Consider the following 15,809-nt stretch of genomic DNA (forward strand, 5'->3'; position numbering starts at 1 on the left):
ATGTTGAAAATTTCTCCCCTCCACCCTTATACAGCCCATCTTGCAGACTTCTTGGTTTTTATTCCTCTTGATTCCATGGGCTCCCCTTAACCCTAACCTCCACCTGGCCTGAACAAATGTCACCTTCCTCCTACTCCAGAGGCAGCCCTCCAACTGGTCCCCTTGGCTCGACTCTCTTTCCAATCCCCATCATTCTCCAAAGAGCAGCCAGTGATCTTCCCGAGACAGAAATGGCTCATATTGTTTCACAGTAGCCTCAACCTTGCCAATCGTTTCCAGTTCTGCGTTGATTACAAAGACCCTCATCCTCAACCTGTCCGACCAGACCCTCCTGTGTGTACTCCCCCTTGCTAATGCATGCCCCCCGTTTTCTCAGCCCCTACACAGCAGTGACACTGCCTCCTTCAGTTCTTCAAACACTGTGCCTCACTCAGAGCCTTTGCGAATACTGTTCCGCCTGCCTCCCTCTCTTCACCACTTCCCTCCTGCATTTCATGGGATTCAGATGGGTTTTCCTCAGGAAAGCCTTCCCTGAAACATCCTTAACTACCTCATCCAGGAATAACTGAGTCCCTTTCCATGCAATTTGCAGTGTGGTTGCCATCTCAGTGTATTTATGGGGTGATCTGACTAATCTCTGTCTTTATATCTAAAGGAAGGCCAGGAACCACGTCTGTTTTCTTAATTATTTTCCTTGTGCCTATAGATGAATGATAGATGGGTAATTGTGACACAGATGAATAACTGTGTTGGGTGGATGGAAGGATGGGTGGAAGACTGAGCGCAAAAATATTATAAATCCATAAGCAAAATACATCTTTCCAGAAGAAGAAATGAATTTCAAGTGTAGATAAATGCTAATGGGTTTATACCACATTTTCAATGTTTTAATTGCCTTAAATAGGTAATACATTCACATGTTTCAAATCTAAAAGACATTCATTGAGAAGCTTTGTTCCTACACTGTATCATTCTACTCCATTCTTTGCCACCCTTAGAAGACGCCCTACTTCTACTAGTATCTTATATCCTTTGTTTTCTTCACCCAGATATAAGCAAATACAAATATTAATATACGATCTTAGTTTCGCTTTTTCTTACACCAAAGAGAGCATGATATACACACTAATGCACGCACTGTCCGTTCACCAGGAGCTCCTTGCTCTTCTAAACAGGGGCAAGGTGGTCCATTTATTTAACTCTTCCCCTCCTGCTGTTTTTGATGGTGGTGTTGGTGTTCTTTCAAACGACACTGCAATGAATTTTATTGTGCATGGGTCATTTTGCTGTGTCCAGGTCTGACTGCAACGTCATCTTCTACAGAAGTGGGATACCTGGGTCTAAGTGTGAATACGCTGGTAATTTTGATAGATAACCATCCATATGTATTTTAAAATTTCATTTTAGAAATCTATAATCTTGAGGGAAAGAAGTAAGTCAGGGGATAGCAGGGTTAGCCTTAGAGCCAGAAATGTCTAGGTTTGAAGGTTCACTCTATTATTTATCAACTATGTCAACATGGGTTAGGTGACCTCTCTGAGACTCAGTTTTGTGGCTTCGAACAATTCTCGAGCCTCCGTCTTCAGCCAAGACTCTCTTCACTTGTCCAGTTGCCAAGTGAACACCTCCTCTTGTGTGAACACCTCCTCTTGTGTGCCCCATGCCCTCAAATTTCAAATATTCTAAGCAAAACTCACAGTCTATTCCTTAAACTGAATTCTTTTCCACATCCAAAGACGCAGGATTTTCTTTTGAGGATTTTCTTCTGCTCCTTCTCCTTCTCCCCACCTTCCCAATCCAGTTACCAAATCCTGATCACTCTTCCCCCCACAGCTTTCTGGAATCTGTTCCTTCTTTCATTACAGTTCCATCCTGTCCCAGATCAGCTGTTCAGAGCTTCCCAACTGGACTATTACAAAAGAGAACAGGCTAGTTGACCTGACTCTGATCTCAGGGCCTTTCAGGACAATCTCTCTGATCAGCCACAAAGTGATCATTCTAGAACAAAAACCTGGCCTTGTTCCTCCCTTGATGAAAGCCACTTGTTTGTCCTCCATCTTCTGTGAGCAGATGTCTAAATAAATAGCACGTAAACCATAAAAACCACAGCCTTCTCTCCGCCTCACCTCCAGCTCCTCACAGCGCCTCTGGCGACAGCAAACTTCCGCCTTCCTCTGGGAACCTGTCTCACCCAAGCAGATTTCTCTTTGCACAGGGAACTCTTCCTGTATGTTTTTCACTCATTTATTCATTCAGCAAATATATTTCTGAGTGCCTAGGATATGACATGTATCTTTTTATTTCATTTTTTTAAACATCAGAAACATTTTGTATTGGGGGATAGCCGATTAACAGTGTTGTGACAGTTTCAGACGAACAGTGAAGGGACTCAGCCATACATATACATGTATCCATTTTCCCCCAAGCCCCTCTCCCATCCAGGCTGCCACATAACATTGAGCAGAGCTCCATGTGCTATACGGTAGGTTTTTGTTGGTTATCCATTTTAAATAGAGCAGCGTGTACATGACCTTCCCAAAGTCCTTAACTATCCCTTGCCCCTGGGAACCATGAGTTTGTTTTCTAAGTCTGTGAATGTTTTCCTGTTTGGTAAGTAAGTTCATTTGTGTCATTTCTTTTTAGATTCCACATATAAGGGATTATGATATTTATCTTTTAATTTTTAAGAAAAAGGGTGTCTGGCATGCTCCAGACCATTGGACCCCTAGAAGCTTCACTGATGCAACAGATCCCTGAATTTTCATAGGATTAATGTCCCATCTCTGCTAAATGGTGTCTTGCCAAGGCAGTATTTCTCAACATCAGTACTATTAAAATTTGGGGACAAACAAGTCTTCGTTGGAGGGTGAGGGTTGTCAAGAAACAGAGTTGGGAGGTGGGAGGGATTTTCAAGATGTGAGTAAACCTACGGTTGATTCATGTTGAAATGTAGCAGAAACCCACACAATATTGTAAAGCAATTATCCTCCAATTAAGAATAAATAAATTTAAATCAAGAAACAGAGTTAAGCGGATGGGTTTTGAAGTTTTACATAGTAAATCCATTCCAATAATCCCAATTCTTTGAGCCTTACCCTTTCTTTATACTCCACTACCTCCATCTTATCAACTGTAGGTCATCATTCTGCCTAAATGTCAAGGAGTCACTCCTACAGACCAGCTCTGAGTGACCATAACAATCTAACACCCTCAAGACCCACTCCTGCATGTCTTTGCTAGTACACATTTGACAGTTGCCATTTGTCCACTGACACACAGATTGTTTTCCTCGGAGAAGAGTGTAATTCCCCACTGAAGCTGTGCTCAGCCCGACTCTGGCTATTACCTGGAAGACAACAAGGAATGATGGGGACCGATCTTGAGAAAAACAATGGTTGGTATCGTTGATGCTACAAAGCATCTCCTCCAGGAGGTCATGGTTTGATCCCCTGAAGGAGAAGCTGATCTCTGCTAGTTGTTGGGACAGCTTCTGCCAGCCAAGAAGCTTCAGGTTGTTTGGGATCCAATATTCTCAGGGGCTTCCCAGGTAGCTAGTGGTAATGAAACTACTGGCCAATGCAGGAGATGCAAGAGACGCGGGGTCAATCCTTGGGTTGGGAAGATCCCCTGGAGAATGAAATGGTAACCCACTCCAGTATTCTTGCCTGGAAAATTCCATGGACAGAAAAGCCTGGCAGGTTATAGTCCATGGGGTCGCAAAGAGTCCGCCACGACTGAGCAGCTGAGTGCGTGCATGCACGCGCGCGCACGCACACACACATTCTCAGTCTTAACCAGGCATATGTTACCATCCTAGGTCTCAGGGTCTCACTTTTTCCACATCAGGAAATGTTCTTTGACATTGAAGAGCTGTTAAGGCTGAGCATCTATTCTTTACATTTCTAACATAATCAAATCCTCATTTGAAAGCGGGCTTCCCTTGTGGCTCAGCTGGTAAAGACTCCACCTGCAATATGAGGGAGCTGGGTTCGATCCCTGTATTGGGAAGGTTCCCTGGAGAAGGGAAAGGCTACCCACTCCAGTATTCCGGCCTGGAGAATTCCACGGACTGTATAGTCCATGAGGTCGCAAAGAGTCAGGCACAAGTGAGCTACTTTCACTTTCACTCACATTTTAAAGTTGTCTGCTTTGCAGATTTAGGAGATGAGAACCCCCTTTAAAATTACCCCAGGAATACTCTGACTTTCAAAGAGAGCCTCAAGACAACCCCTGTCATTTTCTTTCTGCAAGGCTTCCAGAGCCTTCAACGGGGATCACCCCACATGACAATCCTAACAGTTATCACTGCCCTACAATGGACAGAGCGCCAAAGTGAGCTGACATCTCCAAGCTTTTCCTCCATCATATCCTCATCCTCACTGACTTCGGATAAAAGCTTTAGTAATCATGACGCTACTATACGTGGGATGTTGTCACCATGTACCCACCCCTGCCAGAGCCCACCAGAGGGTCCTGTTTTCTAGAGCCAACCTAGTTCACAACTTTCTTGGCCCAGATCCTCTGGACAACAGACCCCAGAGCATCGGTTTATTTGTTAACATTTCGCTGAAAAGTGTGATCCTGGAGAAGTGTGGGGGTGGGCAGAAGCCCTGCAAGGCAGGCGACAGGGAACTCAAATGCATGGGGGAAGCATACTGAGTTGCCCAAAGCTTTGTGACAACCTGGCTGATTGTGTGGCCTCAAGCGATGCTTTCAGGAAGGTTGTAGGACTGATGTATCTCAGAACAGTCTCTGTGGGTGGAGGAGAAAGGAGAGAGAACTCATCGACCAGCCCCTTCCTACCCACTGCCTCCCATCAGGCAAAGCGGTCCCCCTGGGGTTTTAAACTCTCTGCTTCCAAGATGTCTCCCAGCCTCCCCTGGGGCAATGGCCTCTTCTTGCTGGTCAGGCTGCATGGACAGTGGTGGCTTCCATAACCTATCTCCACGAGAGCAGGAACAGAGCAAGTCATTGCTGGGGCAGCTCCAGCCAAGAGGCGAGAGGGTTGTGCTGATCTGGGCAGGTACACAGGCTGAGTCTGGCACCAGCCTGGAGCACAAGCCTTATCTTTGGATTAAATAAGGTCAAAGAGCTGGATTAAAAGGAGATCAGCTCTGCACAAACACAAAATACAATGACTTGCAAGATCATGCAAAATCCTCTCATATTCTTTTCAAATTCATGTCATTTCCTTTTTATAAGAAAGACAGTTTTATAGCAGCTAATATATTGACATTTCCATAATACATTCATTGCACTTGAGAAACTAACCACAGATTTTCAGGGAATTCTACCTGTTTAACCAAGGAAGTTAATGTAGAAAGCCAGAAATGTCTTAAATTATAAATTCTGTGCCACTGGGCACAGTCTTGCATCTCATGACGGCTATTCTTTCAGATGGACTTTTGCTTTAACTAGTCAAACTGCATAAATTCTCCATTTCTATTTGTACTGTGTAGCCAAAGCTCCTTTAACACCTATTCTCCAACTGAAAGACATCTCTGACTTCAGGGGAACTCTACCTGTGTGCTGGAGCAAAAAGTCAACTTGTCTGAAACTACAATTTGGCAAAATACAAGACAAGAGGCCAGAGAGAAAGGAAAGGATAGGAAAAGTCTTCCAGGGGCTTCCCTGGTGGTCCAGTGGCTAAGACTCTGAGTTCCCAATGCAAGGGGCCCAGGTTCAATTCCTGCTCAGGGAACTAGATACCACATGCCACAACTAAAAGATTCCGCATGCCACAACTAAGGCCCAGTGCAGCCAAATAAATAAATAAATGTTTTTTAAAGGAAAAGTCTCTCATTTGTGCTAATTGTGAGCCAGACTGAATTTGAGGGACTTGTATGTTTTAATTGCAAAATGTACTATGTCTGACTTCATTATGGATTCTGCTCATAGTGAAGTGAAGTGAAGTCGCTCAGTCATGTCCGACTCTTTGCAACCCCATGGACGGTAGCCTGCCAGGCTCCTCCCATGGGATTCTCCAGGCAAGAATACTGGAGTGGGTTGCCATTTCCTTCTCCAGGGGATCTTCCCAACCCAGGGATCAAACCCAGGTCTCCCGCATTGCAGGCAGACTCCTTACCGTCTGAGCCACCAGGGAAGTCTCAAGTCCTACCAGGAAGTCTGCTCTTAAAGTGGCATCAAAAGAACCACACCATATTTTATCTGGATTTGGAAAACTGCTCTTTACAGATACTACTGTGATGAGGAATATGGGATTAGCAAACTACTATACATAAAATAGGGCTTCCCAGGTGGCTCAGTGGTAAAGAATCTGCCTGCAGTGCAGGAGACCTGGATTAAATACCTGGGTCGAGAAGATCCCCTGGAGAAGGTAATGGCTATCTGCTCCAGTATTTTTGCATGGAGAATTCCATGGACAGAGGAGCCTGGCGGGCTATGGTCCATGTGCTTGCGAAGAGTAGGACACAACTGAGCAACTAAACAGCAGCATACATGAAATAGATAAGCGGCAAGGATTTACTGGATAGCACAGGGAACATTATCCCCAATATCTTATAATAACCTATAATGGAACAAAATCTGCACCAAAAAAAAAAAATCATCATGTTGTACACCTGACACTAACACAATATTGTAAATCAATTATGATTCAATTTTTAAAAAGATTCTGCAGTGATATTTTATTGCTGTGCAATTTTTTAATATGAAGTTATCACAACTTTTTTATATGTTTTATATTTTCAAATCTCTCCAAAAATCTTTCAGGAGACTATCCTTGTATTTCACATAGTTGAATTTCGGGCATAACATCCAAAATATGCCTCTCTTCTGCATTAAATGAACAATGCAGTGAAATACAGACCAAGAGCAAAAGCAAAAACAAAAATGCACTCGATGGCCCGAGGGCAAGTCTTCTGTTTCATGCTACCCAAGACAACTTGCTGTCACCATATTATTCTGGCTTTCCATTTGTAAAACAACAGTAGTCACATGGCATTTGGATGCCAGGACAGGGCAAAGTTTAGAGCATGATCTCTCATTTTAATCTTCCATCCTCACGAGGTGTGACACATATGCAGCTATCTTTGGATCTCTCGACTCAAACAACCACTTGCTCCCTGCAGACACAGGCCCACAGAGGAACGAGCCTGATAGCTCTGAAGTAGAAACAGCCACACAAAGGGAGCCTGCAATTGGAATATGGAGTGCTTTAGAGGTTTGAGGGGTTTTGCTTTTTCTTTTTTTTTTCCAATAAAAACCTTCTGAATCTTTTACACAGGATCAGAAAGGGACTCAAGACATCCAAACAAACAGGAGTCACCCTTCGTTACCAGCCACAGCGCCCTCTGCTGGGTATCCAAGAGGTATCCCACAAGCCAACTTTGCTTTAGACCCATAACTATTTTTTAATATTCACTTTCTGGAGTAAAGTGAGGAAGAAAATTACATAGGTAAGAGCCACGTAGAAAAAAGACCTCACATAGCAAAAGTATCCACTAAATCTTTGACGAATGAATGAATGAACATTTCTGAGTATGACATGGCACAACACGTATTTTTTTGAACCTAAGATTCTACATAACCAGTCAAAGCTTTGGTAAGATAAACTGAGCAGTGTCTTTTTAGTCTCTTCTTAAAATATAACAGCTAGCATACATTTTTAAAGTAATAAAACTAAAGTATGGAAAATAAGAAATGGAAGTACTCAAAGTCTTATTTCTTAGATGCTATCTCCCTTAACAGTTTGCTGCACATTCCTGGCAAGAGTACCGGAGTGGGCCCCATATTCTTTATGCACACATAAAATACATGTACGTATTTTTTATAAATGGAGGCCTATACTGCATAATATTCTATAAGTCACTTTTTTTGTCTTCTTGGATGTACCACACAGCTTGCAAGATCTTCGTTCCCCAATCAGGTATCGAACCTGGGCAGTGGCAGTGAAAGCAAGAAGTCCTAACCACTGGAGGGCCACAGAATTTCTTGTAACTCACTTTTTAAATCTAAGTATCTATCACAGACATTTTCCATGTCAGAATATGTAGTAATTATATCTCAGTACTTCAAAGGCTGAATAATATTCTGTAAGCTAGCTGACCCCCTATAGATGAAGTATAATTGTAAGGTCAAAAATATAGACATTCTTCAAAAATACGCATGGTCAAATTTGTCTCTAAACAATTATACCACCATCATCAACATTGAGTACTCTTACTCTTTGTAAAATGTGTGATTTCATGGAGGAAATGCTATTTCATTGTTTTTAATTTGTATTAATCTGATTATCAGTGAGCATAAGCATCTCTTCTCAGGAGATATTTATACGTTTTCTTCTACTATTTGTTTTTTCATATCCCTTGCCTATTTTAAATTGGATTATCACTAAATCAAATTTAAAGCATTAAAATGTCAATTGCCTTCTTACTGATATGTAGACACTTAGGCATTTCTTATCATGATCCAGATAACCACGATGGTGTGATCACTCACCTAGAGCCAGACACCCTGGAATGTGAAGTCAAGTGGGCCTTAGGAAGCACTACTACAAACAAAGCTAGCGGAGGTGATAGAATTCCAGTTGAGCTATTTCAAATCCTAAAAGATTATGCGGTGAAAGTGCTGCACTATATATGCCAGCAAATTTGGAAAACTCAGCAGTGGCCACAGGACTGGAAAAGGTCAGTTCTCATTCCAATCCCAAAGAAAGGCAATGCCAAAGAATGTTCAAACTATTGCACAATTGCACTCATCTCACACGCTAGTAAAGTAATGCTCAAAATTCTCCAAACCAGGCTTCAGCAATACATGAACCGTGAACTTCCAGATATTCAAGCTGGATTTAGAAAAAGCAGAGAAACCAGAGATCAAATTGCCAACATCTGCTGGATCATCAAAAAAGCAAGACAGTACCAGAAAAACATTTATTTCTGCTTTATTGACTATGCCAAAGCCTTTGTCTGTGTGGATCACAATAAACTGTGGAAAACTCTGAAAGAGATGGGCATACCAGACCACCTGACCTGCCTCTTGAGAAACCTGTAAGCAGGTCAGGAAACAACAGTTAGAACTGAACATGGAACAACAGACTGGCTCCAAATAGGAAGAGGAGTATGTCAAGGCTGTATATTGTCACCCTGCTTATTTAACTTATATGCAGAGTACATCATGAGAAACGCTGGGCTGGAGGAAGCACAAGCTGGAATCAAGATTGCCGGGAGAAGTATCAATAACCTCAGATATGCGGATGACACCACCCTTATGGCAGAAAGTGAAGAAGAACTAAAGAGCCTCTTGATGAAAGTGAGAGAGGAGAGTGAAAAAGTTGGCTTAAAGCTCAACATTCAGAAAACTAAGATCACGACATCTGGTCCCATCACTTCATGGCAAATAGATGGGGAAACAGTGGCTGACTTTATTTTTGGGGGCTCCAAAATCACAGCAGATGGTGACTGCAGCCATGAAATTAAAAGACGCTTACTCCTTGGAAGGAAAGTTATGACCAACCTAGACAGCATATTAAAAAGCAGAGACATTACTTTGCCAACAAAGGTCTGTCTGGTCAAGGATATGGTTTTTCCAGTGGTCATGTATGGATGTGAGAGTTGGACTATAAAGAAAGCTGAGTGCCAAAGAACTGATGCTTTTGGCCTGTGGTGTTGGAGAAGACTCTTGAGAGTCTCTTGGACTGCAAGAAGTTCCAACCAGTCCATCCTAAAGGAGATCAGTCCTGGGAGTTTATTGGAAGGACTGATGTTGAAGCTGAAACTCCAATCCTTTGGCCACTTCATGCAAAGAGTTGACTCACTGGAAAAGACCCTGATGCTGGAAAGGATTGGGGGCAGGAGGAATAGGGGATGACAGGGGATGAGATGGTTGGATGGCATCACCGACTCAATGGATATGGGTTTGGGTAAACTCTGGGAGTTGGTGATGGACAGGGAGGCCTGGCGTGCTGCGATTCATGGGGTCGCAGAGTTGGACACAACTGAGTGACTGAACTGAACTGACTGATATTAACCTTTTTAAATTACATGTGGTGAATATCTTTCCCAGCTTGATATGCTTTTTAAAGTTGGGGTTGTATAGCTTTTAGTTATATAGAAGAATTTTGTTTCAATGTTATCAAATATGTCATTCTAAATCACTTGACTTCTAGGCCATATGTCATTCTTTCTCAGTGCTTTGCTCACTCCAACATAATAAAAATATTTCCTATGTATTTACTAATGTTTCAAAGATTTTTTTATGTTTAGAGCTATAATCATTTCAATTTTACTTTTGTATGTATGTGTTACTGCTGATGGTGACTGCAGCCATGAAATTAAAAGACGCTTACTACTTGGAAGGAAGGTTATGGCCAACCTAGATAGCATGTTTAAAAGCAGAGACATTACTTTGCCAACAAAAGTCCGTCTAGTCAAGACTATGGTTTTTCCAGTGGTCATGTATGGATGTGAGAGTTGGACGGTGAAGAAAGCTGAGCGCCGAAGAATTGATGCTTTTGAACTGTGGTGTTAGAGAAGACTCTTGAGAGTTTCTTGGACTGCAAGGAGATCCAATCAATCCATCCTAAGGGAGATCAATCCTGGGTGTTCATTGGAAGGTCTGATGTTGAAGCTGAAGCTCCAATACTTTGGCCACCTCATGCGAAGGGTTGACTCATTGGAAAGGACCCTGATGCTGGGTAGGATTGGGGGCGGGAGGAGAAGGGGACGACAGAGGATGAGATGGTTGGATGGCATCACCGACTCGATGAACATGGGTTTGGGTAAACTCCGGGAGTTGGTGATGGACAGAGAGGCCTGGCGTGCTGCAATTCATGGGGTCGCAGAGAGTCGGACACGACTGGGCAACTGAACTGAACTAAACTGAACTGATGTATGTGTTATAAGTTAAAGACATAACTTTCTTTTTAAATGTTTTAACTTCTTTAATCTTAGCTTTATTATTTTTTAATTTTACCAAATTGTGGCCAGATGTATAAAGATAATTTGTTCAACAATTTATCCTTTCTGCAGTGATGTAAAATACATACTTTATCATCGACCAATTCTTCATGTACGTTGAAGGCTTTATGAGCAAAGACTGATGTTTTTAGAAGAAGAAGCAATTCTGCCCAAGACTGCAACACAAAAACCCTGGCTGAATCTCCAGGTCCCTGGCCTGCGGCATCTGGACTCAAGACAGTAACATCAGCTCTCAGCATCGCCTCAGCTCTCGGTCTAATCCTGAGCCAACATCTCACTCTTTTCATTACTGTAACTTTATAATTCATTTTCCCATCCAGAAAAATGAAACTTCCCTTCATTCTTCCTTTTCAACAGTTTCTTGGCTCTTCTAAGAGCATTTGCTTTTCCAGATTAACTTTAAAATCAAAGCCATGGCTGATTCATATCAATGTATGACAAAAACCACTACAGTATTGTAAAGTAACTAGCCTCCAACTAAAATAAATAAATTTTTTAAATGTAAAATTTAAATAATAATAATATAATAAAATAAAATATAAAAAAATAATAAAATCAAATCGGCAATACAGTAAGTCCCCTACATACAAACCTTCAAGCTGCGAACTTTCTAAGATGCCAACATGTGTGCCAGCCCCTGTATGCCAGCTGTTGTACTGTACCACTGTACTTTTCAAGGTACTGCACTATAAGATTAAAAAATGTTTTATTTTATTTTTGTCTTTGTTTTCTAGGTATTGTTTGTGTGAAAAGTATTATAAGTCTGTTACCGTACAGTACTGCTGTGTTAGCTGTGTAGCTAGATCAATTGTGGTAGTTCGGTACCTAAGCTAATTTTGTTGGACTTAAACAAACAAATTGGACTTACGAATGCACTTTTGGACCAGAACTTATTTGTACATAAGGGACTTACTGTAGTACAATCATATACATTCTGCCTTAGAAGGTTTCCTCTCTTCCTCTCTCCAGAGTACACTAACTAAGCCTCTTTTTCGTAGTGGCCATCGCATGTAGGGACCACTCTTACATTGGTTCCAAACACCAGAGAGCCCACAATCTAAGATGGCATGGGCTAATAAATAGTACCTTTCTATTTATTATTATTAGTAGTGTTTATTATTATTATTATTTATATAATTATTATTATTATTATTTATTATTATTTCTCCTACAGTGGTGGGAGAAATGAAGGATGACCTGGATGGTCAAAGAAGAGTTGTCTAATCCAGATGTAGAACTTCAGAAAGGTTTCCATAGGAAATGACATCTAAACATTGATGGAAATAATTATGGGAGTTAGCCAGAGAAAGCAGAAGGAGGAGGGTATTTCAGGGAGGCAGGATAACAGGACAATAGGGAAAAGAAGGTACATTGAACCACAAGACCTGAAATGTCCAGGGTGACTGGAAAATGGTGGCCAAGGCCAGGGGCATAGCAAGCTGTATGAAGGTGTCTATGTTTTTTCCCAAGAGCAATGAACTGCCTTTAAAGGGGTTTTGAGCAGATGAGAGTAAAGGAAATGAGACATCGCATAGTCGTTGAGTACCCAAGCATGTCCCCTCTTCCCAGTGAAGGGTAGCACTAAGGAGACAGTGCTATGAACCTGTTCTGGCCAATATGCTGTGAGTGGAAGGATCCATGGCATCTTTATGACAAAGCATCTTAGAGCTGACTCTCCCATCCTGGTTGCCACAGCAACCTGGAAACCACATACAGAGACATGGCTTCCCAAGATGGAAGTGGCCTGGATCGCTAGGTCCCTGCGTGGAGGACAGTGTTCTGAAGACTGGCCCAACCCACACCAGAATTTTCACCAGCGAGAAAGAACTCTTTATTGTGTAAGCCATGGAGTTCTAAGGTTTATTTATTGCTGCAGTACAGCCTGGTGCTAACCTGACTAATAAAGTCTCCAAATATATAATCTGATGACTGAGGATCCAGCTTTTCAGAGCTCCCCAACATCATTGAAAGGTCCTCATCTTCAGAAACTGAGAATACTCCTTCCTCTTTGGGGGAGAAAATGACTAATGTAGACAAGGCTATCCCTGTGCCTTCTTAGGGGTTTACAAGCTAATTTGTTAATGAACACATTGTACTACTGAGCAGGTGTGAGTGCTTCCTGCAGAGAATGTGAGTAATCCATAATTTTCCACTCTCTCTCCTGTTTCACAGTTGTACCTTCCTTTCTCATGTCCATTTGTCCCTTCATCCCTGACCTGTTTCCTATTTTCCTTCAGCAGTGAGATGGTCCTGGCTGGTCCCTCAAGAGTTGTCATGTGGCAGCTACCTCCACAAGTATGCCTTTCCCTCCAGCCCCGCTGCACCTCCACAGGTGGACAGACCCCTGAGCACTGCTGTGCCTGCGGGCAGAGAGATCCAAGTTCAAATACAGCCTGGTCACTTCTTCTTTGTATGAAGCTTGAGAGTTGCTTAACTTCTCTGAGATTTCATTTGCTAGTCTGCAAAATGAGGATAGTAACTTGCTTGAGAGTGTTACAGAGGATCAGAGGAAATAATAAGTATAAAGTTCCCAGCACCATGCCTGGCACAGAATAGGAACTTCCTAAAAGTCTGTTTCTTTTGCTCTTTCTCCTGAGGGAGAAACTGACTCCTCGCAGATCTCCACGATTTAATCCTACATCTATTTATATCGGCCTTTTGATGGATGAAACCACACCCTTAGGCCTGTAGAGGACACAAATGATCGGACAATGTAGCTGGGGAGGCAAGACATACACACAGGGAAAAGTTAGCAGGTTTATTAACTAGATGTGTAAATACTCAAGTGTTTAATTAATATAAGCCATGGAGAGTGTGTTACTTGCTCAGTATCCAACTCTTTGCAACGCTATGGACTGTAGCCTGCCAGGCTCCTCTGTCCTTGGGATTTCCCAGGCAAGAATATTGGAGTGGGCTGCCATTTCCTGTAAAGTGTCATAAGAAATACCCATGGCTCTGCAAACATCATCTGCAAATGCCCTCAAACTTCTAAATGGGTGGTGTCAGCTTCTTACTGGGAACCTCACCTTACTCAGCTTACTTAGCTTACATGTGCTGTGGCCTAGATGAACAATGCCTTTCCAAAATCTCACAATAGAGGATATCATTTAGCAAATGTATAGAAATATTGAATCACTATCATGTGCACTTGGAACTATTACAGTGTTGTAAGTCAATTATACTTCAATTTTTTAAAAAGAGAGAAAATAAAGGATGTAATTACAGTATTCTAATAGGTTCTGTCTGCAGTGAATAACAGTTACATTATTATTATCTTGCAAACACTAATTATTGGCATAATTAAAAATAGGATAATTTAGGGGAGAGAATGAGGAAGGAGAGGTGGCAGTATTAAATCTTCATCTCTTATAACATTGATAAATTTAAAAATTGCTTTTTCTTTTCTGTTTATTGTATCTATATAAGACGATAGATGTCTAAATCTATTGTGGTAATCATTTCACAATTTACATAAATCAAACCATCATACTGTACACCTTAAACTTTACAGCAATGTGTGCCGATCTTTTCTCAATAAAACTGGGGGAAATACATCTAACAAAGCTCCAGCCACCAATCTCAAAGGAGATCATGGATTATAGTGTGATCCTATCACATTAAGTATGCAAAAACATGCAACGTTGCATATCAGCATAATATATCCACTGGCTGAAGATTCTTATATCAAATGACATATTCAAAGGCCAAGATAAAAGCAAAACAAATTAATAGTGACTAGGTCAAAATGTTCACTTCATCTTCTTATCCAAACTCTCCGGGTACATGGGCTTCCCTGGTGGCTCAGCTGTTAAAGAATCTGCCTGCAATGCGGGAGACCTGGGTTTGATCCCTGAGTTGGGAAGATCCCCTGGAGAAAGGAACAGCTACCTACTCCAGTATTCTAGAGAATGCCATAGACTATACAGTCCATGGGGTCACAAAGAGTCAGACACAACTGGTGACTTTCACTTTCTGGATACATGGAAATGGAATGGCAGTTGATTATTCTTCAAACTTTAAGGTAAACACAAGCCAATAGTGTGACATAGTTGCCAAAAAAACAATGAGACCTCAGGATGGATGAATTAATAGAAGTACAGTGTCATAAACAAAGAAGCTGACCGATCTCCAGATGTGAACACTGAGTGGGGTCCACATTGTGGCTGAGTGACTATTACAGGAGGTGACTGTGCTCCTCCTTCTCATCTGAAAGCAGTAAGGACAGTCAGACAGGCGACAACAAGGCAACATAAACACCAGTGTCATCTTTAAACACAGCAAGGACCTCAGTATGAAGAGAGCTGGATTTTTTTCATGTAGTTCCAAAGGACAACTCTGAGACTGAGGCGCAATTGATAGGGAGCCAATTTTTTTTATTAATTTATTTATTTTAGTTGGAGACTCATTACTTTATAATACTGTAGTGGTTTTTGCCATACATTGACATGAATCAGCCATGGGTTTACATGTGTTCCCCATCCTGACCGCCGCCCCCACCTGCCTCCCCATCCCATCCCTCTGGGTCATCCCATTGCCCCAGCCCTGAGCATTTGTCTCATGCATCGAACCTGGAATGGTGTTCTGTTTCACATATGATAATATACATGTTTCAATGCTATTCTCTCAGATTGTCCTACCCTCACCTTCTCCCAGAGTCCATAAGACTGTTCTATGCATCTGTGTCTCTTATTCTGTCTCGCATATAGGGTTATCGTTACCATCTTTCAAATTCCATATATATGCATTAGTATACTGTATTGGTGTTTTTCGTTCTGGCTTACTTCACTCTGTATAATGGGCTCCAGTTTCATCCATCTCAATAGAACTGATTCAAATGTATTTTTTTTTTAATGGCTGAGTAATATTCCATTG

The 15,809-nt window shown here is 41.8% G+C and overlaps 2 long non-coding RNA genes across 3 annotated transcripts in view; one reads left to right on the forward strand and one right to left on the reverse strand.

Moving 5' to 3' along the window:
* LOC145539281 (uncharacterized) overlaps window positions 1-15,809 on the reverse strand; it is a 192,255-nt gene that overhangs the window by 167,836 nt on the left and 8,610 nt on the right. The window lies entirely within an intron of this gene.
* Window positions 12,639-14,166, forward strand: LOC145539283 (uncharacterized). Its single transcript, XR_014077692.1, has 2 exons — window positions 12,639-13,067; window positions 13,175-14,166. It is a non-coding gene; the product is annotated as an uncharacterized LOC145539283 (long non-coding RNA).

Source organism: Giraffa tippelskirchi, chromosome 2 (assembly GCF_054371585.1).
Source record: "Giraffa tippelskirchi isolate mGirTip1 chromosome 2, T2T-mGirTip1v1.2.pri, whole genome shotgun sequence".
In the NCBI taxonomy this organism is placed as follows: domain Eukaryota; kingdom Metazoa; phylum Chordata; class Mammalia; order Artiodactyla; family Giraffidae; genus Giraffa; species Giraffa tippelskirchi.